The sequence below is a fragment of the Neopelma chrysocephalum genome, unplaced genomic scaffold (assembly GCF_003984885.1).
Source record: "Neopelma chrysocephalum unplaced genomic scaffold, ASM398488v2 Primary Assembly neopelma1_25, whole genome shotgun sequence".
Taxonomy (NCBI): Eukaryota; Metazoa; Chordata; class Aves; order Passeriformes; family Pipridae; genus Neopelma; species Neopelma chrysocephalum.
The window spans coordinates 41,039,485-41,067,166 of NW_020897694.1; the positions used below are offsets into that span (position 1 = coordinate 41,039,485).

Genomic DNA, 27,682 nt, shown 5'->3' on the forward strand with positions numbered 1-27,682 from the left:
AGAAGAAACAAGCTGACTGGATCATATTCTACTTTTCTCTGTGCCCTGGTACACCAGCGATTTCATAAAGCGGCAGTCAAGAGAAATGTTACAACGACCATTTATGAACATACAGTTTATCCTTGTGTATAGCCTATATTCAGTTCAGGAAAATATTTAAGAAAGAGCTTGAGTGCTTTCCTGACAAGGGATATTTCCAACCAGGGCCTCTGTTCACATCAGTTCTTTCACTAGGGTAAGAATGAAAGCTAAGGTAATCTGAAAAGTTCACTTTAAATCTTAATTTTCACATTGCAGTTTTCTGATGAGCCCAATCCCCATTAAGCTACATATTTTCTATGCATGGCTTAAGTGACCTGTTTTTTAAACAGTAAAATTCTATCATCTTTTTTTTTCTTCTTTGAAGAAGGAAAATATATTTTTTGCCTTTTCTTTTGTTAAAAAGTTTTTAAAATCCGGTCTTGTAAAAGGTCAGTTCTACAATTCTGTGATTCTATGTGCTTCTGCAAGCAGGGGAGCATTTACACAGGGCTCAACGCTGGTCAATGTCCCCACACACCCAAGTGACAGTCAGACCTTGTCATGTTTGTTTGAGTATGCCAACAAATTTTCATCACTTCAGACACCGCACAGAATTTGGAGGAAGAGTAAAAGGGTCATCCACTAATAATCTCCAAAAATATGAAAAAGAGTTCTCAGCTCATGATGGGCCATCAAATGTGAAAATATAAGCAGAATAAAAGAGCATAGATTTTAATTTGATTTGTTGTATATGGACCTCTTCTACTTTCACTGAATTTAGAAAAAAACATTTCAAAAATAGAACCATCTAACTGGAAAACAAACTTTGCTACTGTGGCTCCATATGCATTGTCATGGTTTGAAAAGGCCCAAAATCCAATTCTGATTCCTAGCCCCCCCCCCATCTCAACCCCATGTGAGATGGGTTTTCCAGACAAAAACACAAGACTCAATATGGGGGGAAAGGAATATATTACAGGACTGTACAAATAAATACTTATACTATAATACATTACATATTATCTTAACTCTATATCTATCTCTACCATGACAATAATATTTACAGTGGGCCAAATCTCTTCTCCCTCCAAATAAAAGTCCAGGAGAGAAGAAGAAGAAAAGACCCCTTCCAGTCTCTGAGCAGCAGGTCTCTCTCTAGGCAGCAGGCTCTCTGTGTCTTCTCTTCCATGCAGCAGAAATAGTTGCTGGCTCTCTGCCAGCACACACGAAGGAGGTCTCCAAGCCTCTCTCGGCCCCCGTCTTCAAACGGGGGTCTTTCCATGGGCTGCGTAACCCCAGACAAGGTCGCATCACCATGGTCATATCACGAAGCACAAGGGTCTTCGTGACGGTCTGGTATCTTCAGGGGAAATCAAGCCCCTTCACAGAGCTCCCACGCTCTGACTCAAAGATGGCTGCCAGCTTCTCTGAAGCTGCAGCAAGGAGGGGGAAGCCCAAGGTCACCCCCTCCACACACATTCCTTGGCCATCCTGGCGTAGCTCTCAGGATAGTCTGAGCTTCTTGCTCCTCTCTGCAGTGCATACTGCACTTTAGGACTCCTCTCAGTCCACCACCCCCTCCTCTTTCTCGGAGGGGTCTCTCTAGGGAGTTCGGGGGTTTTGGTTATCCAGTTCTTACCCCCGGAACTCTGTCTGTGCCGTGGTCTCGATTCTCTTCCTGCTGCTGCTTTTCCTTCTCCTCAGACATCTCTGTGTCTTCCATGCAGCATATCGGCTTCCGCTGCTCCTTTGGTCCTTATCAGTTGGCTCTTTGCCACTGCTCTTCGGATGCTGCTGTCTCCGCTGCTGCTCCCAGCGTCTCCCACTGCTCCTACCGGGGAGAAACTCCCCCAGCTCCTAGCCACAGGCACTCAGTCCAGTCTGACACTGTTCCGAGTCCCTGCAGCCCCCCAACCGGGGGCTGGGGGGGGGGGCAAAGCCCCCAGGGGCCCTGAGCCCCTTCTTCGTGGCTTCTACAACATGGCCACCCTTCTTCTTCCAACAAGTACTACTGCTTCTTTTCCGGTCTCCAGAGATATGTTTATATTTTGCAGGAGCACTGATTGGGTCAAACCCCAAGGGTCATCACCCCCTGGGGGTTACCACTTTCTGAGTTTCAGGAGGAAAAACCTGGCTCAAACCACTACAGCATACAGATGGTGAGGTTTTGGTAAAGGCAGAAAAAAACCCAAACTAGCACTTAGATCCCATTGTCTTTTAGAACTTGGAGGTTTCATGCTTAGAAAAAATAGCCAATTTCTGAATAAAAAGAACTGGAAAGAGGGAATTACTTGATTTTGTTTCTCTATGCTGAGCTAATGAATATTTTACTGAACATGGGAAGCACTAATCTACTTTTTTATTTCATGAAAAGCAATCTTGAAAACTCACCAAAGATGACTGGAGAATTACAGTGTCCTCTATCCATCCAACTCTGTTTTCCACTACATTCCCATTTATTTCCACCTTTCTTTCCAATCTGAAAAGAAGGGATTGATGCTAAGCTCCCTCTGTTCTCTAGTCCTCAATTAAAATTCATGATGTGAGCACCTAAAAGTCAAAATGCAGAAGTCTGCCCTCAGTTCTTACTCAAGCATAACTGTTGTTAACTTTTGATAAATTTGACTCATTTTTGTACCATTTTATGTATTTTCTTCTAAAATATTTAAAATAGTTTCCTTCATGTAGGATATACAGGATATTGGTATTTACCTACTTACACTGGTGATGTTCAAGTGTAGTGCCACCTCAAGTGTATTTGAGGTGGCACGAAAGAAGCCATCAGATTGATGGTTTTGTCATGCATGAATAATGTATTCAATCCAACTTTATTTTGACAATATCATTATACTAAGCTATGATATATAATTTTTATATATTCTAAGTATTTTTTAGCTACATGTGGTATACAGTCTAGCAAAAACCCCACCCCTAAATGACATAACGACATTACTGAGGCTGGTTTCAATGAAAATAGTACTTACAAAGTATAGCACAGGAGTCACTATATATTCATTCCCTCTCCCATCACTTAATTACATCACCCTTTAAGACAGACATATAATGTAATTAGAGATTTGAACAGTTCACAGCCAGATCACTTAAAGTAACATTGTTAATGGGCTTTAGAAGTTCTCCCTTTAATATTGCCAGTGTTATAACTTCTAATTACCTTAATAATTAGGGCTGTGTCATTCATGATTGAGGTAACAGTTGCTAACACTAATGGGTATGAGAGGTCTCTCACAAGGCATGTTTTGATGTTCTAGTCCAGTTGCTTAGGGCAGGCAAGAGCTATTTGTCCTTGGAAACATAGTAGTTGCTATGTGGTGGTCTGGGCAGAGGCATCTTTACTAACCACTTTAATAGTGCCACCACCACTGCTGTTTTCATCGAGGAGTGACTGTACGAAATGTTCTCACCATGCGCTACCCTTGAAATGCAAATGTGGCACCTATGGATGAAATCTGTTGAACTCCAATTGCTATTGTTGTTATTGCTACAAATAACAGCACAAACTTGAATGTGAAACCTGACTGAAATTCAAAGAAATCCATAGGTAACCCTCCCCCATTCCCAACCCTACAAATTAGCAATGGTTAAGGTTTTCAAAGTCTAAGATGACACATTTGCTTAGATGTGTTTCATTGTGCATGAGTAATTCTAGGTTAAAGTCTAAAGGAAAGCAATTGGAATTTGCAGCTATTTTGTCGAGATATTACACTAGTATCACCATTTCAAGTCCATTTTTTTCTAAAGACTTCTGGCACATATACTGAAACCAAGCCTTTTATGAAGAATTAGAGTCAAAGGTTCCTCTGTATGTGGCTGAAACCAGAAATTCAGAGACAAAAGCCTGTTTGTTGGGCATGCTGCACTTTGAGGCTTAAGAGTGTGTTCACGGGAGAGTGGAGAACTCAGGATTTACTCTGTCTTCCATACCTCAAATTCACCAAGATTTGTGTAATTAGAGACCAAAAAAAGATTTGGAGAACTATCAAACACAAGTAGATACAAAAAAAGAGCAACTTCATTGGACAGACATTTACCAAACTGGTTTTAAGCATCTAGTTAGTCCCTGAGGACTAGGAACAGAATGACCTCTCTTATTTACTTTGGTTTTTGGAACTTTATTACATGTATAATATGACAGTGATGGAAAATATTAAATCCCCAGGGGTCAGGGGAGCATTTATTTCTTAGATTTGTTTGTTTTCCAGACGTAGATTCAACTGATTTCCTGACTCAAGTTAAATTACACTGAACAGGTAAAAGGGCAACTCTGTGATACAGAGAAGAATGCCCTAGGGATAAAAAAAAAAAAAAAAGACTGGTTTATCCCAGTCACACTAAAAAACCCCAGGAACTTAACATTTATTAGACTGGACATGAAGGACATACTCATATAGATAAGATACAGCTGGTAAATTAGCCCTTTAAAGTACAACATTGAAATCAATACACTACACAGACACCACAAAGACACTCCCATTCCTTTTCATCTAAATTAAAATCTAGGTAAAAAACAGAAAAAAAACCCCAAAAAACCAAACCAAAACAACAACCAAATCCCAAACTCATGTAGGTACTTGAGCAACAGGTGTGAGAATTTCCCTCTCTCATCAGGTAAATATATAAAGTATTCATGGTTGAATCAGATTTAATTTCTCTAGGCTTCCATTATTAGTTTGGCAAGTATCCTTGCTTCTTTTGTGCTCCTTTTCAGTGAAAACAAAATAATTATAAGAGTACTAGCTTTGTCTGCTTTGACCTGAGAAAGTATTACATATACTCCTTTACATACAAATACAATCTCATCAAGGAAAGAATTTCCATTAGGAGTGATCATATTTCCTGTTGACTACAAGATATAATTCCAGGATTCAAAAATCCTTATATTAAAGTAATCTTGAAGATTTTTACATCAGCAAGTCACAAAATACATGAATGAATATTCACATATGTATATGTGTTTGTATACATTGTACGTGCACATATATGTATGTAGATACGCACAACTCACACATATTATAGTGACACTAGTGCTAAACATTTTGCTTATACATTCCTAAAAGTTTTCAGAAAATCTTTACTAACCATTTGGCTACAAATCTAATTCATTAAATTTCAGAGCAGTCATAACAGAAATTCTACAGCTATACCCTTAACTAAAAGACAAAAGCTATGAGATCTTAGCTCACATGAAACTATGCCAAGATCATTTAAGGAGCCCAAAGCTACTTGTAATGCAACACAACAAGTAATTCAAAGTACTCTATGGACACATCCTGTCATAGAGGAACTTGCTACCAGATTTCCAGGGACACTAACAACATCGGCTATTTATGGGCCATTTGCTGTGAATTACTGTTAAATTAAATGCCTAAGCAATTTCTTACGTGCATAATCTTATGTCATAACTATATGCATATGAATAAGGGTATGCATGTAACAGTACTTCACATTAACACTTAATGTTTGCATTTTAGAAGAACATTTAGTGCAAGTATTTTTGCTAGACTCAGACAAATTAAAGAAAGTAACCTGGTGACTCCAACTTGGCAAAACACAGGTGCACATCATACGGAAGAAAAATACCCTTTAGCTCTTGTACTAGGAAAACTTTTATCTTTGTGCATTAAGCCCAGCCACTCCATTTAGTAGAAGAGGGTATAATGGGGCTACCATTCCTCTATCTTCTGGGTGTATCATCCTGTTTTCTGTCACAACTCCGATTCACCCCAAAATATGCCTTTGTCTATGGGTACACTTTAAGCTTTTTCTTTTCTGTCTCACCCTGTGGAGACTCAACACAAAAAAATCCCCAGTGTCTCACATGTGCACACACAGGCTTTTATAGCTGTTGGAATGTGTGCTTCACATTGTACCATACAGTTCTGGTGCCCTCAAGTCATTCAGATGGAGGCCTGGCCCAACCATGAAGTGATATCTAGACATCTGCATGCCTGTCCTTCCTTCCAGTGAAAACCAGAATGTGATAGAGATGAGCTATTGGTATAAGACAAATCTCTATAAATACCTGTTTAAAAAAACCCCAATAACAGTAACATTAGTTCCAGTGTCACACCTTGCCATCAGAAATCAAGAGAATTTCATGTGACTTCACATGAAATGTGACACCTTCTCACCTATCCCTAGGAGTAACCTATAGCTAGAAGGTGCATCCAGATGCAAAACCAGAAAACCAGCTCCAGGTCTCAAATACAGGCTGGGTGAAACTGCTTTTCCTGCCTACCCATCTCTCAATTAACAAGCTTCCTCTGCATTCAATTCTTAACCCTGACATACTAATTTCCTCTGGCATCCAAGGTACAGAAATTAAGAAAACAAATGTAAGATAAATTCTCCCATATTTCAAAAGGATATAAAATTCATGTTTTCTATCAGAGGCAGCCAAAAGTTCACTGAATTAGAACCACTTTCAACTACTAATATATTACATACATAACCCACTTAAAACCTCTTACAGACAGGGAGGATAAATGCTTAAAAATTTCCATTCAGTGTTTTCCTGGAAGAAGCAGTGCTGGCTAAGAGCTTCCCAGTAGGAAAAATAAGGATATCTGAATCTGAAACTGCCAATTCTGTTGATCACAGTGGAGTGAAGATAAGTATATTCAAACACATCTTTCTAAAAAAGCCCAGCAACATTCCTGTCAATGTTACACTCTGCCACTAGAGAGTAAAAGGAGAAAAAAACCAACCTCACTCTAAGCTCTACTGTGATGTTTTCCCAACTTCTAAAAAAGCACAAGTAATATGTCCTTCTGATATTAATATAACCCCACTACCAGTTTTAATAGTGTTTAAGGTGAAACTATTTCATTTCATTGTCCTCATGCATGAAAAAATCATCACTGGAGTTACTAGAAAGCTGAATATCTGCATGTTTATGAAGAAAGGAGTGATGATTAAGATAAAACCATCCCCTTACTGATCTCAGGCCGCTTTTTCAGATTAAAGAATAAAATTAAAGAATATTATAACATTAAAAAACTCAGAGCTTGCTGAGGGTGAGTGAGTTCATGATAGGCACAAACTAATAACTGCATCTATACAACACATTCCTACTGACAAATCACTATACTACAGGTGCATGCATAAAGATTAACATGAACATACTGCTATTTGCTATGGGATTTCTATTTTTCTACTTATATTGTTCTTTTTGAACATAAATATATTACTCCATCAATAATTTCAACATCCTTGAAGAATATTGGAGAAGTGAATACTGTATACACATGCTTGCGTGCTACATGAAAATGTTGTAGGAGTCAACTGCAATTCTACAGGTCCGTTTCTTTGCACAGTTTAGCAGTTCATTGCTAAATAAAGCCCCATTTCTGTTCCTCTCTATCATATGATTTAGCAAGTGCACTTTTGAAAAAACGAGTAATTGCATTTGAGTCAACCTGCATGCACTGAAGTTAAGCACCGCTTAAGTGTTGCAGAATTAGGGTTTAAGCTTCCAATTATCCCTATTGCAGCTGTGTGAGATATACCCCAATGAATGCATTTGTCATCAGTTTTAATTTGCGTTTTCTCTTTCAGGGTTCTGAAAATGGCAAACATGAGTAGAGGCTGAGTGGTGTTGTTTCTGTTAGGCCTACACACCTAATAAAACATAATATTTACTCATTATTATCATCAATAATTGAGTTGGAGATTCACTGTATGACCCAGTGATCCTACTACACATGCTACCTCACTTTAGGAAACAGTCTGGATTTTTAAATTCAATATTGTGTAAGTTCGTAAAATTGAGACATACATATAACTATGAATAAAATATTTATATGTGTGTAGCAGGTTCAATATGTCACTGGAACAAAACCAGCAATTGCTAGGGAGGTTTTGTGGCTGGTTATGTTATTCAGAAGGCCACAGTACACAATCTCAGGAGTCTCTGCTTATCTTAGGAAATACTGTTAAGAATTTAAGCCACGTGGGAATTGTTATGTGGGCATTTTATTAGTTGCCAATTGCACAGCATTATTTTTGACCCAGTATTTGACTCATATCCTAAAGCTGTCAGTATGCCATATATCCTCTTTGAAGAAAAAGAAAGTCTATTTTTTTTTCACCAAATAAGTCCTACAAAAATACTTAAAAAAAAAGTCAATACTACACTTTGTCTACCACTAGATCCTGCTATGGCCTTATGTACAAATCATATTTGAAGCCAGGGAAAAGCAGGTACTGTAATTTTTGTCACAAGATATTCAGATAAATTAATTAAATCAGGGTCATGTCCATATCAACTTGAAAAATGCACAAATTCTTGTTGCTATATTACTAGTTGAAATTTAGATCTGTGTAAGAAGCTGAATTTATTGCCTGATGGCAGTGAAACCAGCAGTATGCCCTAAGAGACATCAGACAACTATTAGAAATCACTAATATTTAGCATTCCTGCCAGAAAAATGAAAAAGCAACTCCTAAGGTTTTGGGGATCTGATGTTTTTCTTTGCTTAAGGCTGCATTTGACATACCTATTGACATAAACCCTGGAGTCACAGTCCCCTACCAGTTAAGTAAGGTCATGCAGTTGAATGGACACCTGAATGCAGAGATGTAACGATGTTTGATGCATGCCTGGTTGTCCTCCAGGGTGGAGTATGGACATGGCCAGCATGCAGGCGAAATCCAAGAACCTGAGAACACTTCAGAATCTGATAATAAAGACGTGGCCTAATTCACTATAAGTTTTAATGTCCTTTCCTTGTCCCATCTTCCTCTAAGCAGGATTCAGATTTGATCTCAATAGGAAGTCAAAGGAAAACTCCTAAAACTTTTTGAGTATCTCCTTCACAATAACAAGGGATAGCTACTGAAGCAAATGTAAGTGAGAACTCTATTTTAGTTCCCTGTGTTACAGATCATAGAATCACAGAGTCACAGAATGCTTTGGGTTGGAAGGGACCTTAAAGATCATCTCATTCCAACCCCCCTGACTTGGGCAGGGACACCTTTCACTATATGAGGTTGTTCCAAGCCCTATCCATCCCGGCCTTGAACACTTTCAGGGATGGGGCATCTACACCTTCTCTGGGCAACCTGTTCCAGTGCCTCATCATCCTCATAGTAAAGAATTTCTTCCTAATATCTAATGTAAACCTATCCTCTTTCAGTTTTAATCCATTCCCTCTTGCCCTACTACTATATGCTCTCGTAAAAAGTCTCTCTCTCTCTCTTTCTTACAGGGTCCCTTCAGGTGCTGGAAGGCCACAATTAGGTCACCCCTAAGCTTTCTCTTTTCCAGGCTGAACAATTCTCTCAGCCTTTCCTCATAGGAGAGGTGCTCCATCCCTCTAATCATCTTGGTGTCCCTTCTCAGGACGTGCTTCAACATCTTTTAATGTGCCAAAAGACTCCAAGGGATGCTAAGTCCAACATTTTACCTCCCTAGATAAGCAGCAGATAGTCCAGTGATTAGGTTTCCTGGTGTTGTTGGCTTATGTGAAGATGATCAAGTTATGATGATACAGGAGAATGTAACATGGTTGAGAATCAAGCTATGAAATTTGGATTCCCATTTCTTTCCTCTTGTTTTCCATGCAGAAGGCATAATGTTTTCTGATCTTTATCCTTTTTCTATCCCACCAGCTCCCAATCATGCCATTTTCTATTGCCCAACCATTTTCCAAAACATCCTTTTTGTCTTTTTGCTTTCCCTGTGTCCCTTCCAACCTCTGCTAATTTTCTTCTTCTCACGGACTTTATTCCAACAAAACTCAACATTTATACCATATCTGTTCCTCTGTTCTGTACTGCCCTACATACCTACATCCCTATACATCATGTTGATCACTATTCTTACCATTTGACTTCCTGTAGCTTCCAACATTTTATCTGTAATCTGATTTTCATCAATCAAGATTTAAAAAAAAAAAAGCCACAATATTGGTAAACAACATGAGGTACCTGAAACAATAATTATTACTGTAAAACAAGTTAAAAATATGCCACAGAAAATTTTCAAACTATTACCTTGTTATTTTGAAAAATGCCAGTGTGTGCCATTTTTTCATTACAAAATTGCTCCAATCACAGGTGTGACAAAATCTTCATATTTGTCACTGAAAGTTTTAAAAGGTTTGTAATAAAAATAGAATTTTAATTGCAAACTTTTGAAAATTGTAAATTTGGGGAAATTTTAACAAATACTAATACAGAGACTCTCAAACACTTGTGTGTTATGTTAAAAACAATAATTTAGTCTCAGTACAGGCTGATGAAAGATAGTGTTTTAGTGGTGGGAATTTGAGACATTTGACACTTTTCAAAGTGAGATCTGCAGGTTCACAGATGCTTCCATTGGGTCATTGGACAGAGACTACCCATTTTCAGAAGATGGATGCTACTATACATCATACAGTATATAGTAGACACTAAATTTTTTTCTGGAATAAGATTTTGTTTCTATGCATAGGTAAACTTATACCAACAAAACCATCTTTACTTTAATAAAGTGTATTTTGTTTGGGGAATTGGTTTATGAACACTGGCTAACATAAGCAGCAACTACACTCAGATAGCTTTGCAACAGAGCTCCCCAGAACATCTGTCCCAGAAGAGCCATTCAAGTGTTGGTGAGATTTCTAAACAAACCAGCAGTCATATTTCAGAACTCCTATCCAGGTTAAATGCAAAATAAAAATCAGGGATTGGAATAAAATTCAACTCTTCTGGCTTTTCGTGGCATTTCTTAATCAAGGTGTACTGCTACTGCAGCTCTCCGTGCTAAGAAACAAACTCACCACGTACCCTGTTATATTCAGTCTCAGCAACAGAATCCTGAATTCAGTTGCTGGAAAGTGAGAAATACAGTCTTAAACCTCCTGTTTATTTTCCATACAGCAGCAAGGAAGAGAAACATTCATTGTCAACTCCCATAATGTTCTGCAAGTATAAAAAATCGGGGCAGACAACAGGAAAAAAATGAATATATTTAAATACTGAAGTGGAGAGAAGGAACAGAGAAAATACATATACCATAACTGATGACCTCCATTAGCATAGATTTTAAGGCTGCTGCTGCTGCACTGGGCATGAAAAAAGTCTATCTGTAGGAGGTCAAATACAGTAAGCATTAAACTGCAGAGGGCTTATAGGAATATTAATGGTACAGTCCATCCCAAGAGAAACACTGTAAAGAAGCTAATAATTAGAAAAGGATCCTGAAAGGGAAAAAAAAGAAAAAAGTTGTCATGTGTTCTTTAATGTCAGTGTCAGCTGGCACATAATGGAAACCAAAGCCAAGTAAGTGTTAACAGTAATTCTACAAAATTTCATCCTTTTTAAAGCAAGTTTTCATGTTTTCTCTTCCCACTGTAAAGTGCATGAATGTCAAAAGTGCTTGAAGGCAAAGGCATTTTATATTATGGATCTGATCAAGTAACTCCTTCACCACTAGAAATGGATCTAATGGATAACTTTGTAAAACCTCGGTGACACAGTATATCGATTCAGTGCCATGATACAGCAGAGAAGGCCAAGTCTGCCTTTCTTATAAGACAGGCGAGGCCCTTCTTCTGAAATCAGTTTTATATAAATTTGCAAAGTAATGGACTGCTGGCTTAGAAAATGTACACTTTAAAGCTATATGAGATCCTGACAATATTGCAAGATGGTGATGAGGGGATTCAGTTCTGCTGCACTGCAACTTCTTACAGTACCTTTTCATAAAGCCACTTTAAATGTGGAAAAGGTTCAGCCTTTTTGGAAGGAAGGGTGGGAGAAATAGGGTCCCATGAAGAACTTCTATTAACACCAGCAGAGTTAGTCCTACCTGGCTGTCCTAGGACATTGCTAGAAGGATGGAAGAGTATTATGGAGAGAGCAAGACTTATCTAACTCGGTTGGAGGAGGGACAAAAAGGAAGCTTTATCTTTTCTCTAATTAGCTTCTGGAAATGTGGACAAGCAACAAAATGATGAGTCCCAACACATGAGCACAGTGCTTGTGCAGTCATTTGGCCAAAAGGTTTCAGCAGTGAGTAATTCCTTGTTTTCTGTCTTCTAGCAGACACCTACATTATCTCAATACACCCGGTAGTTCAGTAATGAGCCTGTATTATTTCTCATTTATCAATGTGCACTTAAATGGCCACAAATAAGAGGGGTTATTGCATTTGGTAAAAAAAAAAAATTATGTGTAAGGGGGTAGAATGTGAACTACAATGAATGCGTAGATATGACTTACAAATGCAGAACTTTAATTATCCTAATTGCAATGCTACCACCTATAACCTGTGTTCACTCCTTTTTTTATGATTATATCAACTTATTTCTCTCTATTCAGTTGTTTGGTCAGCTCCATACTGCACCAATTTTTTGTTACTTAGAAAGCCAAGCCATCATCAGACCATAATAGTCAGCTACATACTAAGGCCTTACACATCTACTATTGTACAAGTAAATTAGGTTAATTAGGTATTACTATCATCACTACTGCTTTTTTGCAGTAAATAGAAAAGAGAATTAAAAATCTGTTATTGTTGCTATTTTTGATTCTAGTGTGTAATGTATCTGTTTGAAAAATCTCTCTAACAATATTCCAATACCTTATCATTTGAGTGGTATGGCTAAGGAATCTGGCTGGGAGAGCTTTGATCCTATTTGTGTTTGTTTCTACCAAATACACATAAAGTGCATACTCTATGGCAGTATCAAAACACGGGGAAAAAATGTTACTTGCTAATTTAGCAAGCAACATTATTTTCTGTCTGAACAACAAAATTTTGCATTTTAGGAATTCAAGAGAAACACCTGGCTTTACCCAGACAAGAAGCTGGATTTAAAGCCAAGCATTAAATCCATTCAGGAGGAGACCACACCAGTCCAATTGCCCTGTAAAGATGGTGTGTGTCATCTGCCAGCAACAAATATTGGAAGACATCCTGCCCCTCTGCGTCCTGTGTGATTAGTAACATGTAAGAACTGGGTCCATGAAGCTGGTTTTTCTTTTTTCCCCAAAATGCAGTGACACAAATTAATCTTCAGTTTACAGCCTGAAACGGCCCCTTGAGAACCCCTCCATAATAAAGCTCATGAACATTTCTTTTGTTAGATTTTCTTTGCATTTTATAAAGACTAGTCTTAAAAAGAAGAAAATATGTAAAACAGAGCTAGATTTTTCTTCATGGTCAGTAAGAGGGTACAAGTACTACCTCAATTTTTCAGTTATTCTATAAATAATGTCTCACTGCATTTTCTTTAGGAGTATATAAGACTGCCTGGCTTTCATATCTTAATGTACACAGTACATTCTGCTAAGAGATCAAGGCAAGTTCATACCCCTATCCTCAAATTCTCTAGGAAAATACCTGCTACAAATATTTGGGGGTTAGAAGCACACACAGAAATTACCAGCAGCATTTCCCCTTTGATTGCCATCATTCTGAATAACAAACACTGTCACGGTAGAAAGAGAGCAAGATGACATGATACCATATAAAATGACACTACCTAAAACATACCTGTAAATGAAAGCTTTGAGAAAATGCTATCTTTTTAATAGGAAATAGAGCTCACTTGAATGAATATGCAATATTCTCTCAGGGTTTGATTTAAATACAGACCTTAATAATTACCCTAATTAATTCTGTTGTGATTCTACCTTTGAGTCTACATGAAACAAACATCTAACAATTAGTTACATTTTCATTTAATCAACTGGTTTTGAATAAACAGCTGTTAGTATTTCTTTTAACAAACTTGTTCTTTTAGAAAGACCAAAGACAAAATTATTTGTTTCGATTTAGCATCCAACATGTCATTTAGTTTGGACTAACATATTTATTTGGATTTTTTGCCCAGCAACCAAAGTTCTCTATCTGGCCACAAAAGAAACACAACAAAAACTACAGCAGAAGGTGGAACACATTATTTGGTAACACATCTCAAACACAGCCTGGACAAACCACCTCTGAGGGTAAAAACATACATCATGTTTCAGCTTCCAAGCCCAATTTAGTCTTCAGTCTCTCAACTGAGCCTGTCAATTAGGGTGTCAATTAGGCCTTGATCCAGCAGAGCACCGAAGCATGTGTGTAATCTGAGCATATGAATAACCTTGTTGCTCACTGCAAATCAGGATGATAGTGACAGGGGAAAAATGAACAGGACCACCAGTTCATTCTCACATACAGCAATTACATCACACTTTAAAATATTTTCTTGATGAAGCAACATACTGGAAAATTGTGGCATTTGTCATCTCTGCTCCTTTTGGAGCCAGTATAAACCAAGGTTGCTGTTCATCTTCTTTTTTGGCTGGCAGAAAGAAACTAGATATTCACTCCTCTAAAACTACATGAGAAATTATTTTCTACCAAAACACACCTGATTTAAAGTGGTGTCTCTTTTTATAAAGCTATACAATAATAAAATTCTTTCTTATGCATAGTGCAAACAGAAGATTTTCAATATTTGACTTGTTAGTAGACTTCGCACTAGTGAGGCTGCTGCTCCTATATATGTAACTAGAAGTGATTCACTGTTTTGTGCCTGAGCTTGCCTGTACCTAACATGGAGAGCACGATCTCTCTCCTTTTCCAAAGCACTGAGGTCTCTCAATTATAGAAACATTCCCCTAGAATAACTTTTTGCTGTTGTTCTTGGGCATACATACCGTAGCTCCTGAGGCAAATCAGTAGCCATTGCAAACTCATGCATATTCCTCTCCACGAAAGTAAAAAAATGTAGCTACATCATGAGATTTCCCAGTTAGAGAATCACAAAGGACTGCACAACGATGTGCAGGCAAAAGTACTGGTGGAGAGAGGGCTGAGAATACCAAACTCAGGACTCCACTGGGCTGTTGTAATAGTTTTACTCTCTGGACAATCCCTTAGTAACTAGATGAGAAACACAGAAATGTCGTTTTTAAGAACTTTCACCTGACCTCTTCAAAGCTTATTCCCATGCAAGTTTTAAAATACCACAAATGTTGGAGATAAACTATGCAACATGGAGCTTGCTAATGACAGAGGCAAGCCAGCCTTGGCAACACGCTTTCAATGCTAGGCAAATGCAAGTAAAAATACTGTGATAGTTTCAATCCACATTTTCCTCCCCGAGTCTGATGTTAGCCTGAGAGACCCACACCCTGACCAATTCTTTTATCATAACTGTAGAGCAAGTGATACAACAAGGAACACAAAACTAGGTTCAGGGTTTTGCCACACTCAGTTACAAAATAATTCCATGCTGGGTGATGCTACTCAGAAAGGAAGGAGATCCAGTAAGAGCCTAACCTTGCTCCCACTGGAGTTTGCAGCAAAACTTACACAGAAACAGAATGAAACCTAAATTTGACACCAATATTAAAACTGATGGACGCCTTTCTATAGCCTGTCAAGTCAGTGATAGGTTGTTTGTACCTTTGATTGTTAAAGGGAAATTACCAGATCAGAATTCTGAATCCTTATAATAAATGAACTTTTAAAAATGTAACACTTGCTTCTCAAACACTGTGTCATATGTTTTGTCAGGCTAGTGTAACACAAAAGGTTGTGATGTATACATTAAGATTTAAATGCACTCTCTTTGTAAGTGACAAGAAACGTGCAGCCTTTCCATCGTTTTTTACACATGAAAATGAACTCATTATTTCTATCTTAAGATTCAACCTCGGAAGTATCTCAACAGCAGTGTTTTTTACCTTCTGAAAACGGTTGATCCTAAAATGCTTTTGCGGCTTTCTCCTGAGGGAAAAATAGAGTTTAAAAAAAACCCCACTGGCACTGTAAAAACTCTTCTGTCCAATGCATTGGCATGTTTACTTATCAACACATGTCCAAGGCTCACCCAAACATCCTTCCTCCTTTGAACAAAATATCTTTCCCCAATTTCTGGGTTTAAGCAGAAGAAAACACATGGTGGAGGGTGCATGCAGTCTATCTCAGGAGATAGCCACTGAGCCAGAAAACAATTCTAAAATGTGTACAGGGCTACAACAGTTAAATCTGAAAGCTGCTGAGAAATTGCTTGGATGCTATGAGCAAAAAGTGTGGTTCCAGAGTATAATCCTAGTGATACACTATGTTCTTTGCAAAAGGTTGTGAGGCCTTGGCCTAATAAGCATAATCTCATTACACTGCAAATAAAAGTTTCCTATTTATCTCCAGATTTCAAATGAATCTAATAAGGCTTATGATACAGTCACCCAATACCCTAATCATATTTCTGCCTATCTAAAAGCAATCAGTAATTGTGTTATAGCAGAACGTGCTGACAATACCTCTGACACAGAAAGGAGAATGAGAGCCCAGCTGTACTAATTAAATTAAATGCTAGGCTGATGGAATACATTTGCTGAAGCTTGGAGAGTATGGGTGCAGAATTAATAAGCATTACGGCTTAGAGCAGGAGATGATATCATAATGGATGCAAGGTTTTGATGTGGAGAGCCTCATTCAGATTCAATGTACCATAATGTACGGATGTGACAGCTGCTTAGAGAGGTGCAGAACCTTGAACAAAGTGCACAGGAACTTTCTCTCCCCCCTCCTTCTTTTTTTTTTCCCCTCCTCTCTCTCCTTCCCCCATCTTTTTTGTTACTCACTTAGGAATTGTATTTTAATATTAGCCCTCAGCTCAGAAAATACTGTGTTGGGGCACAGCTTACTATTTATTGCTATCCTACTGGTTTGCACTGCTGCTTCTTCTCTTCCTACCTTTTCCTGTCTGCAGTTTTAAACTTACCAGCCATGTAAATTCGAGAAAAGCCCTTTGAAAAACAGTTTATAATGCAACATATATATATATATAGGGTTAATAATCATTTTGCTTCTCGTCCCTTTTTCTTAATATTTTTAATTCCCGAGGGCGGGGGAACTCCTGTAAGGGAGACGAAAAACCAAACGCACACCACCTCTGTCACTGCGGCCAAGCTGCTGCTGGAGGCGCTGGGAGGGTTTGGGAATGAGCAAGTGCCACTGGAAAGGACCCAGAGCCGGTTTCCCCGTCCGAGAGCTGGCGGGGCCCCGCCACCCAGCCGCTCTCCCTGCCCGGCCGTGCCAGCGCAGCACAATCCCTTGCTCATAAATGGCTGGCGGGGAGCGGCGGGTCCGGGGCTGCTGCGCCAGCTCCGCAGTCCGGGGCTCATTACCATGAGAATTTTGACAGGATATTAGATTTACTAATCCTGAACTTTCCGGGCTGACCCCTCACTCGCGAGCAGACAATGCCGGTGTCTGCCGGCCAGGCCCCTCCGCCTGCTCTCAGCATGTTTTACTCCCCCCGCCCCCGGCACACGCACAACCCACATGAGGGCACCCCGGCCCGAGGGCTCCTCCGGCCGCCGCCCCTCCCTGCCTGGCCCGGCCTTCCCTCCGGCCCCCCCTCCAGCCGCCTTCCCTCGCTGCCTCTGTCCTCTGCTCCGGCCCAGGTCGCTTGGCTGTGCCCCGTTTCCATTAGGAAGCTGAGCCCTGTACGGGAGCGGGGCCCGGCCGTTGGCCGGAGCCCCGCTGCGGGGGCTGCACGCGCCGCTCCCGCCCCGGGCCAGCTCTTCCCGCCGGCCCCCTTCCCCCCCCAAACCGGCCCCTCCTGAAAACACAGTGCCGATTAAGTTGCTGAAAACAGCAGATTTCCACTGATACTATACAGATAGAGCTGACCATTAAATTGCAATTTTACGTCCCCAGGCAGCAGTGGCTGCTGACAACCTCTAAAGCTTGTAATCCCATTTAACCCCCTCCTGTCATGAGCAGGCCCACCCTTTTGGAAAAATGCAGGCCAAATTAAACCTGACACGGCAACAAGAGAAATAAAACCCCCTTTAGCTTAAAAGTCATGCCACAGTGGGTAACCCTGACCTTCGGCTTCCCCTCTCCCTTCTCCAGGGAGCCCCCCCAGATGCTGGCGTTGACAGAGGCGAGAGCGGGGAATTGCAAGGCAGCTGGATGGCCCTGGGGACAAATTAAAGGGAATTTTGCTAGACAATAGAAGGAAATTTCACCTGAGGGTTTTTTTTTTCTCCCCCCCTTTTTTTTAAGTCTTCCTTTAGTAATAAAAAATGAGCCCTGATCACTCCCTGCCAACTGCTCCCTGCCTGGCCTGGCTGCCAAAGGCCATCCCTATTGAAGCAGCCTCAGTCAGTGTTACAGCCGCCTTGTATCAGAGAGGAACCTCAGGTTTTCACAGCCCACGACTGTGCCGATTTCAGAAGGAAGCTGACCACTTCTAAGGTCCCCTAAAACAAACACAAACCTGCAAAAAAAAAAAAAATCCCTCCCTAGCTCAAACTCATGACTGTAGTCCATCTCCTTTGTTGGGAGAGGAGGGGAAAGGCACATCAGGGTGAGACTCGTCCTGCATTATTCGCACACTGCTAGTCCATGAGTACAGGAGGAGCTTTCAGACCTAATCCAAGCAATATTGCGCTCATTACTCTGTTCTCAATTGGGGAAATAACGCTGTTTGTTTGATAATATTTTCGAGAATACTGGACTATATGGACAAGCCTCTGTAAACAGTGTACATCCCCACCACTGCACCAGCGCTTGCAAATGTGGAGGATGGCTTTTCACACCTAATCTACACACAAGCAGACCACCACAAGTTTCTCCCCAGTTCTCCTCTCTGTTTACTGCCTGGTAAAGAGAAAAGACGAAAGTCAGAAAGCACCTGCATGCAGAAAAAAGCCACATTGCCACTCACTCTATCTTCAGTTTCTTATTTCTCTCTTTATGACAGATGCAATGGGAATATGATTCTATAGCAAAAATAGAAACCAACACATTTTTCTACCTATCCATCTGTCTACAAATACACACCTGTATGCAACCAGACTTGCCCTTTCCATCCACGACACTTTTCTCAGCACTCCCCCACCTGCCCTTATTTCTGTACACTGAAGATCACGCTAACAAAACACCTTCCAAAACACTGCAGCAGGAGAGGTAAATGCCCGGATCGAGTGGAAAGTTTGCTGCGGAAGTTTGCAAGCTGCTTACAGCGAGCCTCTGCAAGGGACCCTGTCTGCACCACACCACTTTGCCCGTAACTCACCGAGTCACTCTCCTAGAGGCCCCACAGCAGGAATGAACTTGCAGCACTTCTAAATAGTGGAGCACCAAAAAAGCAGGCTCATTACCTGGACACATGGCTTCTCATTACTTCATTGCTTCAGATGCCAGATCCCTTGATGCTGCAGATCGGCTCAAAAATTTGAAGTACTCCTTCCTTTTTTCCCCCCCTTTCCCTTTTTCTTTCTTTCATTCATTCTTTAAAAAAAAAAAAAAAGGATGCTTGACTAAAGTTAGCTTAAATTTGTTAAGAATAAAACCGGCATAAATGTTTATTTCGACTTCCTAGTGCGGCAGTGTACCGAAGCCCAGCCCGCCCAAGCCTCTTTAGCAATGGAGTGGTTTATTTAATTTGTCAGTATAATAGAAGCAGCTGAGTGAGAGACAGAGAATGCAGTGTGGTATAAAAGAAACAAAGGCTAAAAGTACCACTATTTTGATTCCCTTTTTAAAATTACTTCCAAAGTGTGGTATCTATTGTGAAGAATAATGCTGAACAAAGCACAGTGTCTTGGCAATATTCACAGAGCTCATTCACAGAGCCAGTTCTGTCTGTACATTCAGAGGTAGAATACACTTATAAATGATGCATTGGAAGGACTATAGTTCCTATTGTATTCCCAGTGTAAACAAAAAGACAGACAGAAGCTGAATGGCATATGGGCAGCAGGGCCACACTTTATTCAACCATTCCAGCACCATTGTGAAGGTAAAATGGAATGGGAGTTCTCTCTTCAAATCCAGTGAACACATTTTGGGTTAGGCTAACAATTTTTATATATATAAAACACAGATCTGGTGGTAATTTTGTACAGTTCTGTGGAAAAGTGATCTTTAAAGCAATCTACAATAGGGATTGCCGTCAAGTTTTGGAGGTCATTCCCAATGGGATTAAGTAGCCTCTGGAGAAGACTGGCTGAAAGAGGGTCTGTGTTTTGGCTGTAAAGGTGGGTGCTTGATGCATAGAGCCAAAATGGCCTAAAACAGCAGTAGCAAAAGCTGGCAAGGAGGCTGAGGTGCCTGGACCTTTCCAACCTACCTGGAAAAAGATGTGCTACTGGAAGGGGCTTTCTTTGTATGGACTGGAGTTTATCCCTCTTTTTGCACAGTTGAGCCCCATTTGTCAGCCAGCAAAGACTGTCTGAGCTGCAAAAGGAGATTGGTAACTTTGCCAGATGAGCATAAATTGCCTTTACTAAGGTAGGCAATGTCCCTGCTGAAGAGTTTATGGTCAAAGCATCTTCACTGTGTTTGAAGGGGACGAAAAACCACTTATGTGGAGGAAATATTAAAATTAGATGTGTCCTTTCTGCCCTTGCTGTGTCAACTGATGCCAGGAAGTTTTATGATCACTAGCTCCTCTTCCTCCCTTTATATGTTTTGCTGTCACAGAAAGGCTCACGTGCTGAAACTCTACTCACTGGATTCAGTCTTTCTGATTCCTGCAAGCATGCCTGTGTCTGTGTGATACAGTGAATCTGCTGCACATCACACTCCTTGGTCGCATTTGATGGGACTTGTGCAAGTAGTGCTAAGGGACTAGTCTGCCTTTTCCTTTTTATTTTTTTCCTTCTTCTGTTGGCCCTGTTGCATTTGCTCCTTGCTCACTATGGGTGATCACTGACTGAGTTCCAGCAACCAGGTTAGGAATATCTTGTTTGATTTTGTCTGACAGCTGTTTTGTGCTTGGTACAGCTGGGGCCAGGCAGGATTTCCCACCTGTTTGAAGTCACTGGAGAATGGTGTCCTTTGGGAGCTGAGGGAGGGTTGCAGTTGGAATGGGAGCTGTCTGGAGATGAGTCTGCCTGACCTGTTCTGGTATTAAGAAGCCTGGCAGAATTTGCTTTGTTCTGATGTGATGGAGATTTTGCAAGTTTCTGCCTTAGATAAGTCACTGTCTTATCAAGGTCTAACATGATCATATAAATAAAAGAAAGCATTCCAGATGAGGATTACTCAGCTTGATCCCTAAAGTTGAGTGCCTGCCTCTCTTTATGAGTATTTATAGCCTTTAATTAAAATAGAATCTGGAAACTCTGTGTCCCTGAGCACTTTCCTAAATTCTTTGATTCTATTCACAAGAAAATAGTATTTGGATTAAAGTATGTTTGATGTTTCCAAGAAAAAAACCCCATCTAATACTATGTTTTCATTGCAAGTTGCTTCCTGCCAGAACTGATGCCAAGAAACTCAAAATATTTTAGTGACTGTGCTTAGATGTCAGCGCTGGTTACAGATGTTTGTGTCCTCCAACTAGAATTTTTCTCCGTAGGGATCAAGTTAGCAACTGAGGCAGCTGGAAAAGTCTGCAGATGTTGTAGTAGCATGGTCAGAGCTTGATCCAACATCTGGCAATGGACTTCATGAACTCCCTTGCACAGCAAGGGTCCTGGGCAGAGCCCTAGGGAGAGTAGCTAGTGGCATCACATATGGCTGAAGGAGTGGGAAAAAAACAAAGACTGTGGCAACAAAATGAATGGGTGAGTGACCAAAAGAAAAAGAGCTTGGAACTTGGAAGAAGACCTGGGCAGACTCGCTGTTATTGAGAAGGCATGTTCTCTCATCAACTTGATAAAAATTACGTCATTTTGTGCTGTGAATTTGAGATGCAGATGGACACATTTTGCCTATTAGAAACCTACTTTAGGTGACATTCAAAAACACAATGATGACATGGATGTGGAAATTCACAATTTTTTAAATGTTCTTTACTCAGTGTCTCAGTTAGACACACATATTTTCATTCCCAAGTGTTGTGATTTAACAACAGTTGGCAACTAAGCACTGTGCAGCCTCTTGCTCACTGTCCCCCACCCCCCAGTGAGGTGGGGAGTAGAGGTGGAGAAAAGGTAAAACTGACAGCTTGAGATAAGAACAGGTTAAAAATTGAAATAAAGTAAAATATACTGCTACTGCTACTAATTGTAATGAAAAGGAAGATAACAAAAAGAGAGAGGAATAAAACTCAAAACAGACAGGTGATGCACAATACAATTGCTCGCCACCCACTGACCAATGTACAGCCCATTCCCAAGCACCAGTCAATGGCTCTCAGCCAACTACCCCCAGTTTATATACTGAGCATGATGTTCTCTGGAACATCTCTTTGGTCAGTTTGGGTCAGCTGTCCTGGATATGCTCCCTCCTGTCTTCTTGTGCAGCTTCTCACTGGTAGAGCATGGGAAACTGAACATTACTTAGCAACAACCAAAGCATCAGTATGTTATCAACAGTATTCTCATGCTGAATCCAAAACACAGCACTGTACAAGACACTAGGAAGAAAATTAACTTTATCCCAGCTGAAAGCAGGACACTTAGAGATTATTAAAGATGCTCAGTCCCCAACTGGACAGCACTAAATGAAGGCCGGAAAGTTATTGCCAAAGGCACAGGTGTGTCTTTAAAGGTCATAGAATTTGGACAGGTAATACAGACTTGTCTGACACTTATTACAATTAGTGATGAAAAATTGAATTTCAAAATAAGCCAGCCTTTTCCAATATTTTCCATATCAGTAAGACTCTGTCACCCCCAGATATTTCAGTAAAGGCTGCTGGGTCTACACATGGGAGGGACCTCTGGACATCTCTGCACACTGGAAGGAAAAAGTATGATCTAAGTATCTATAAAAGTATGTTATTTTTATTTGGCATGTCAGTATGTATTGGTTATGGCATTTCATGGCATTATATATACCATGAAAATGAAAAATAATCTCTTTTTCAGTCAGTCATATTATGACTGTGGGATTCTAATGCAGGTATGGTCGTCACTATTGTAACTGAAAGCATTAGAAGTAAAGATAAAGTCAACTCACAGTATGTAAAAGTGTCAGTGGGTACAAGATACTATTTGGTGTTCTGGAAAGGAGAATGAAAATTTGTGGGTTTATTTTTATGTATAGAGACCACGAAAGTTTCCCATTAAGGTAATTAGAAATTACTTATAGACTGATACGGAGAAAAAAACCCTGTCTGGTTAGCTACTACATCACTACCACTCAATGTGTTCTGAAAGAGAACATTCTCTTTATGATTTTCTAGCACTTAAATTCTTCAAGAGGTGAGTGAACACCCATAGTAGAGGTTGTTCTTTCAGGAAGGAAAAATTGTGCCAAGAACTGGCAGTAAACTCTAGATGTTGAATTTCAGTGACTGCACCACCACACTCTATTATTAGGGTACTGGTGGAAATGTAACATTTAGAGAAAATATTAGAGGAAGAGATTTCATGGTTAAAATTTTAATGCCGTATAGGTAACATGGTTCTCAGAAATGTGTTTTTCAGGGAGCAGAAACAGCAACTCCTACTCTGTATGTCCTATTAAAACCAAAATAATTGAATTCAAATTTCAGCTACTTTCTATCCACAAAAAAACCATGGAAAATTTAAAGAAATAATTTTTGGGAGAAATTGCATGGGGAGTACTTTTGAATTATAAATACATTCAAGAAAATTATAAGATGATTGAAGATAATTCATTAATAGATAAAGACTGAAGTAATTTAATACATTATTCATGATATATTATTCTCTCAGCTCCCTTGTTGATGACCTTCTGGTTACTTTTTTTTTACAGTACTAGTGGAAGCTATTCTTTATAAAGGAAAATTCAGAATTCCTGACATAGCTAAAATCATAAATTGTGGACATCCTTGTACAGAATATGCATGTTTTATCTTTTGCCAATGATTATAAAACTTCTCCCATCAGGTTATCCTGGTATTATTTCTGATTTCTATCAGTGTAACTAGGATTAAAAAAATGTCTTTTCACCTCAGAGACTATACAGCTTCCATTTGTTTTCCTTTACAAATTTGTACTTTATGAACAATTCCCTCAAACACTCTTCTAAATAAGCATTAAATAGTCTAATGGCATTTCATTCTGTGTAGTTTTTATCAGCACACAAGTGAAGTCACATAGGAAACAAATAGTTTCAGCAGGAGTGGTGAAAAAGTGGCTTCCCATAGATTCATATCATACATTCCTACAGCATCATGCCATAAAGACTCTGCTTCTCCTCCCTGTGTCCTGTGACTTCTCCTCCACAATAGCCCCTCTCCAAGTCCTCAAGGGATCTCCTTCCCCATGTCCCCATGCAGTTCTCCACAACTCACTTTTACTGTATTTTGACCTTCCTCCAGCATTTCTTACAATGCCATGCAATGTCCCTGATGAGTCTCCTAAAGATCACCAGTTTCTTCAGTTCCCTCTTCTGCCTCCAGCTACCAGCTGAACAAGAGGCAGCACGTCTTGTGGGTGATTCTGTGCTGCATCTGTGCTTATTAACTGCACGGCATTTATTTACTGCTTGCTGAAAAGACAACATCTGTGCATGTACTGCAATCTTCTGTCATTGGTGAGTAGGGATTGATTTGGGTTTCTTGCCTCTTCATAGTGGCTGCTTTCCTTGAAACAAGAAAAACTATGTATCTCCGAGACACTCTTAGTGGGACTTGGCAAAAGTTAGTAAAGATGAGAGGAAGCTGGATATTTGAAGAGCAAAAATGCATGAGGCTACTCTTTTGAGGAATCCAGGGTAAAATATGCTTATTAGGTAGGTAGCATTTGCAGGCTATTAAGTGTGCCAACTTCTATCCATTTGTTTCTCACCTAATTTCAACTCTGTCTTTACCATTTACTATCCTTCAGTTAAACAGAAGAATAAGAAAGGCAAACTGTGTTTTATTTATTGCCCAGTCCTCCATCTTTCAGTGGACTGCTTAGTAAATGGACATATGCCACCCATTTTTATTTGCTTTCAGTTTTAATCTCTTCTCTCTCCCCTAATTCCCTTCTGTGTGGTACTGTTTTATGCTTTACAGTTTTTACAATCTTCTTTCCTAGCTACATTATATTAAAGCATCTCTGTTCTAATCCTTTCTATCACTGCCTCAATTCATCCCTTCTTTTTTACAGAACATGGATTCTTGCTCTTTTATTCAGTAAGTAGTTGTTACCTTACTTTCATTTTATATCCTTGCAAAGCATTTTTCTCTTTTAACCGTCTATTTTCTCCTCCTGCTCCTGTTTTTCTCCATTTTTTATTTCTTTCCTTTATCCTTTAGTTTTCTGTATTCTTTCCTCATCAACCAAGCTTTGTTTCCTGTAGTAAAACATTATAGTAAAACATTTCCTGACAGGTAAAACATTATTGCTACTTGTATGCTTATTTGCTAAATTCTTGTTTGAAAGAACATTATGTTTGTTTCCAAGATGTCTGAATGCTACCAGCTGCTGAATTAATATGAGCAAGTTTTCAAAGTTCTCTCTTCCACAAGAAGATTGATTGCTTCCTTCCTACAATCCAAAAGTAAAGCAAATTAATAACTGTAAATTAAACTGAGGATGATAACATTTTGCATTTAGATACTTTTCTCCCAGGTATTGTATGTGAATGGGTAAAGGTAAGTGCTAAAAGTATTACCTTTCTTGACATGAAAACTTAGGTTGTATAAGAGCCTAACAGGAGGGAATTTTCTTTCCTAAATTCCCATTCTAACTGTTTTTGACCCCACACAGATCTTAAAAAAAGCCAAATCTGACTCAGATTTACCTCTTAGCTTGATACACTTCTGTGTCATTTTACTGCTTTTACTTGCAGCTACAGGCAAGTTGAAGGTTATGGGAGGTGTCTCTAGGCCTAGACAGGCAGGTCTTCAGGAGTAGATACCTAATATTTGGTAATTGCAGTCATTGCTAGACAGATTGAACTTGTACAGCTTGTCCTTCAGTGCCCGAGGGCAGTGGGTAGCATGCTTACATTCCATCAACCGTGGAATGATGCATTTTTGTAAATGACTGCAGCTGCTGTTTTCTTCCATTACTTCCTTTGCTTTTAATGTTAGTTATCTTTTCTAGAATAAGGACTTCCTCTCTTACAAACCACCTACTCTAGTGCTACAACAAAAGAAAATCCAAGGTAAAAATACTAACATGTTTTCTTGGGAACACAGACCAATTCTCCATTCCTTAAGCTTCCTTAATTCTTCATTTCCTTAAGCTATACTTACTTTGGGAAAAATAATCACTTAGCAGCATTAGAAGTATTACATTTTTAAATACAATCCCAAATGAATCTGCAGGGACAAAACTCATCAGTCTTGCACTAGACAAACATGATGGAAGGTTGCAGTTCCCTGAGACCGAAAGAGATGGTAGTAGTCAAAGAAAGAAAGGCAGCAGAGGCATTCCTCCCTGATACAGAAACCACTTTGATCCTAATGCATCTATGGATTTGACTGCAATTAATCAGTGTATACAGTGAAGCAGCAATGTAATGTTGATGGTTTTAGCAAGGCTATCACTCATTATGCTGAGACTGTTGTACAGTTTAAGGTCTGCTGTGGTGCATTTAGAGTGAAGTCTTGCAGAGAAAACACAGTTTGGTTTCTGATTACGGTCTGCCTTGTCTCATCTTTGCACAGAAAAGAAGGGAGCAGCAAGCATCACTTTCAAAGCAAGGATATATTTTCAGGACGTATATTGTTTTTACCCTTGTGTGCATGGAAGAAAGTCATTACCTTCAAGTTGTGGGTCTTCAGACTCTGCAGTGCATGCTACTTGGAATTCCCTCTCTAAGGCTATGGGATATGCTAGAGATATACATTCTTGCTTTAAAAATTTTCAGAGTTCCCCCAGTCGTTGCTATTCTTTCTGGCACACCCCTTGGCACCTGCCTTTAGTAGTTATTTGTCAAGAATAGTGAAGACCAAGAGTTCCTGTAAAGGTGGACTATAATAATGGTTTTGCTGAGTAAGAACCAGTGGACAAATCACCCAAAACACTCATACATACTTTGTGCCATTGACTCACCATGGCCTTGCTGCAATTCTCTCCCTTTCTGCTGCCATGTTGGCAGTGACTGGATATTGTTTAATGCAGATTATCCGGAAAAGGCATTGTTTCTGTTATATTATCTTAAAGCTGGACTTCAAAAAGAAAAACCTGCATTAGCACCATTTACTATGCAAGTGTTTTAGGATACAAGTGGCTGTAGTTGGTAGACAAGTGAACTTTAAAAACCAGGGGCAAGTGATGGCAATAAAAGACTTCTGAAAGAAGGTTATGTAATTGCTTTTTTCTTCTAGAATATGTTTTGTAAAGTTTACCTTTGCTACAATTTGTCACTGATTAGACGCATCATACATTGCAAAGCCAGAAAGAGCTATTACAGTCAGGTGTTATGACTACTGAGGTAACACAGGATGTAGGCTTTGTAGAATAGGTTTTATTTGGTGTCAGAGATAATATTTAATAACGTGTCAAGTCTGAAGTGAAAAAATATCCAGTTATGGAGAATCAGCCATAGGTATAGATTGTTTGAGGGACTAACTATATTTACTGTTAAGGACAAATACATTATTCCTAAACTTTGTCACCTTTTAACTTTGTACCCCGGCATTCTAGTCAGAAAAGTCCTCCATTAGCATATTTTGTCTCTCTGTGTTCATACTTTCAAATTGTTGCCAAGTTGCTTCTTTTTTTCAGTTAAACTAGCTGAATTTCTCCTACTCTAAATCATGTTTCCAACTTTTAAAACATTCTTGTAGTTCTTTAAATTTCCTCTAATTTGTTCTCCTTGTTCTTGAATTGAGGG

At 39.5% G+C, this 27,682-nt stretch overlaps 1 long non-coding RNA gene across 1 annotated transcript in view; it reads right to left on the minus strand.

Moving 5' to 3' along the window:
- The window catches only part of LOC113963684, a 47,675-nt gene extending 30,927 nt beyond the window's left edge, over window positions 1-16,748 (minus strand). The window contains exons 1-2 of the long non-coding RNA XR_003532913.1: window positions 16,291-16,748; window positions 2,413-2,571 (exon numbers count right to left, since the gene is read on the minus strand). This is a non-coding gene — a long non-coding RNA (uncharacterized LOC113963684). The remainder of the gene's footprint in view (window positions 1-2,412; window positions 2,572-16,290) is intronic.
- Between the last annotated feature and the right edge of the window lie 10,934 nt (window positions 16,749-27,682).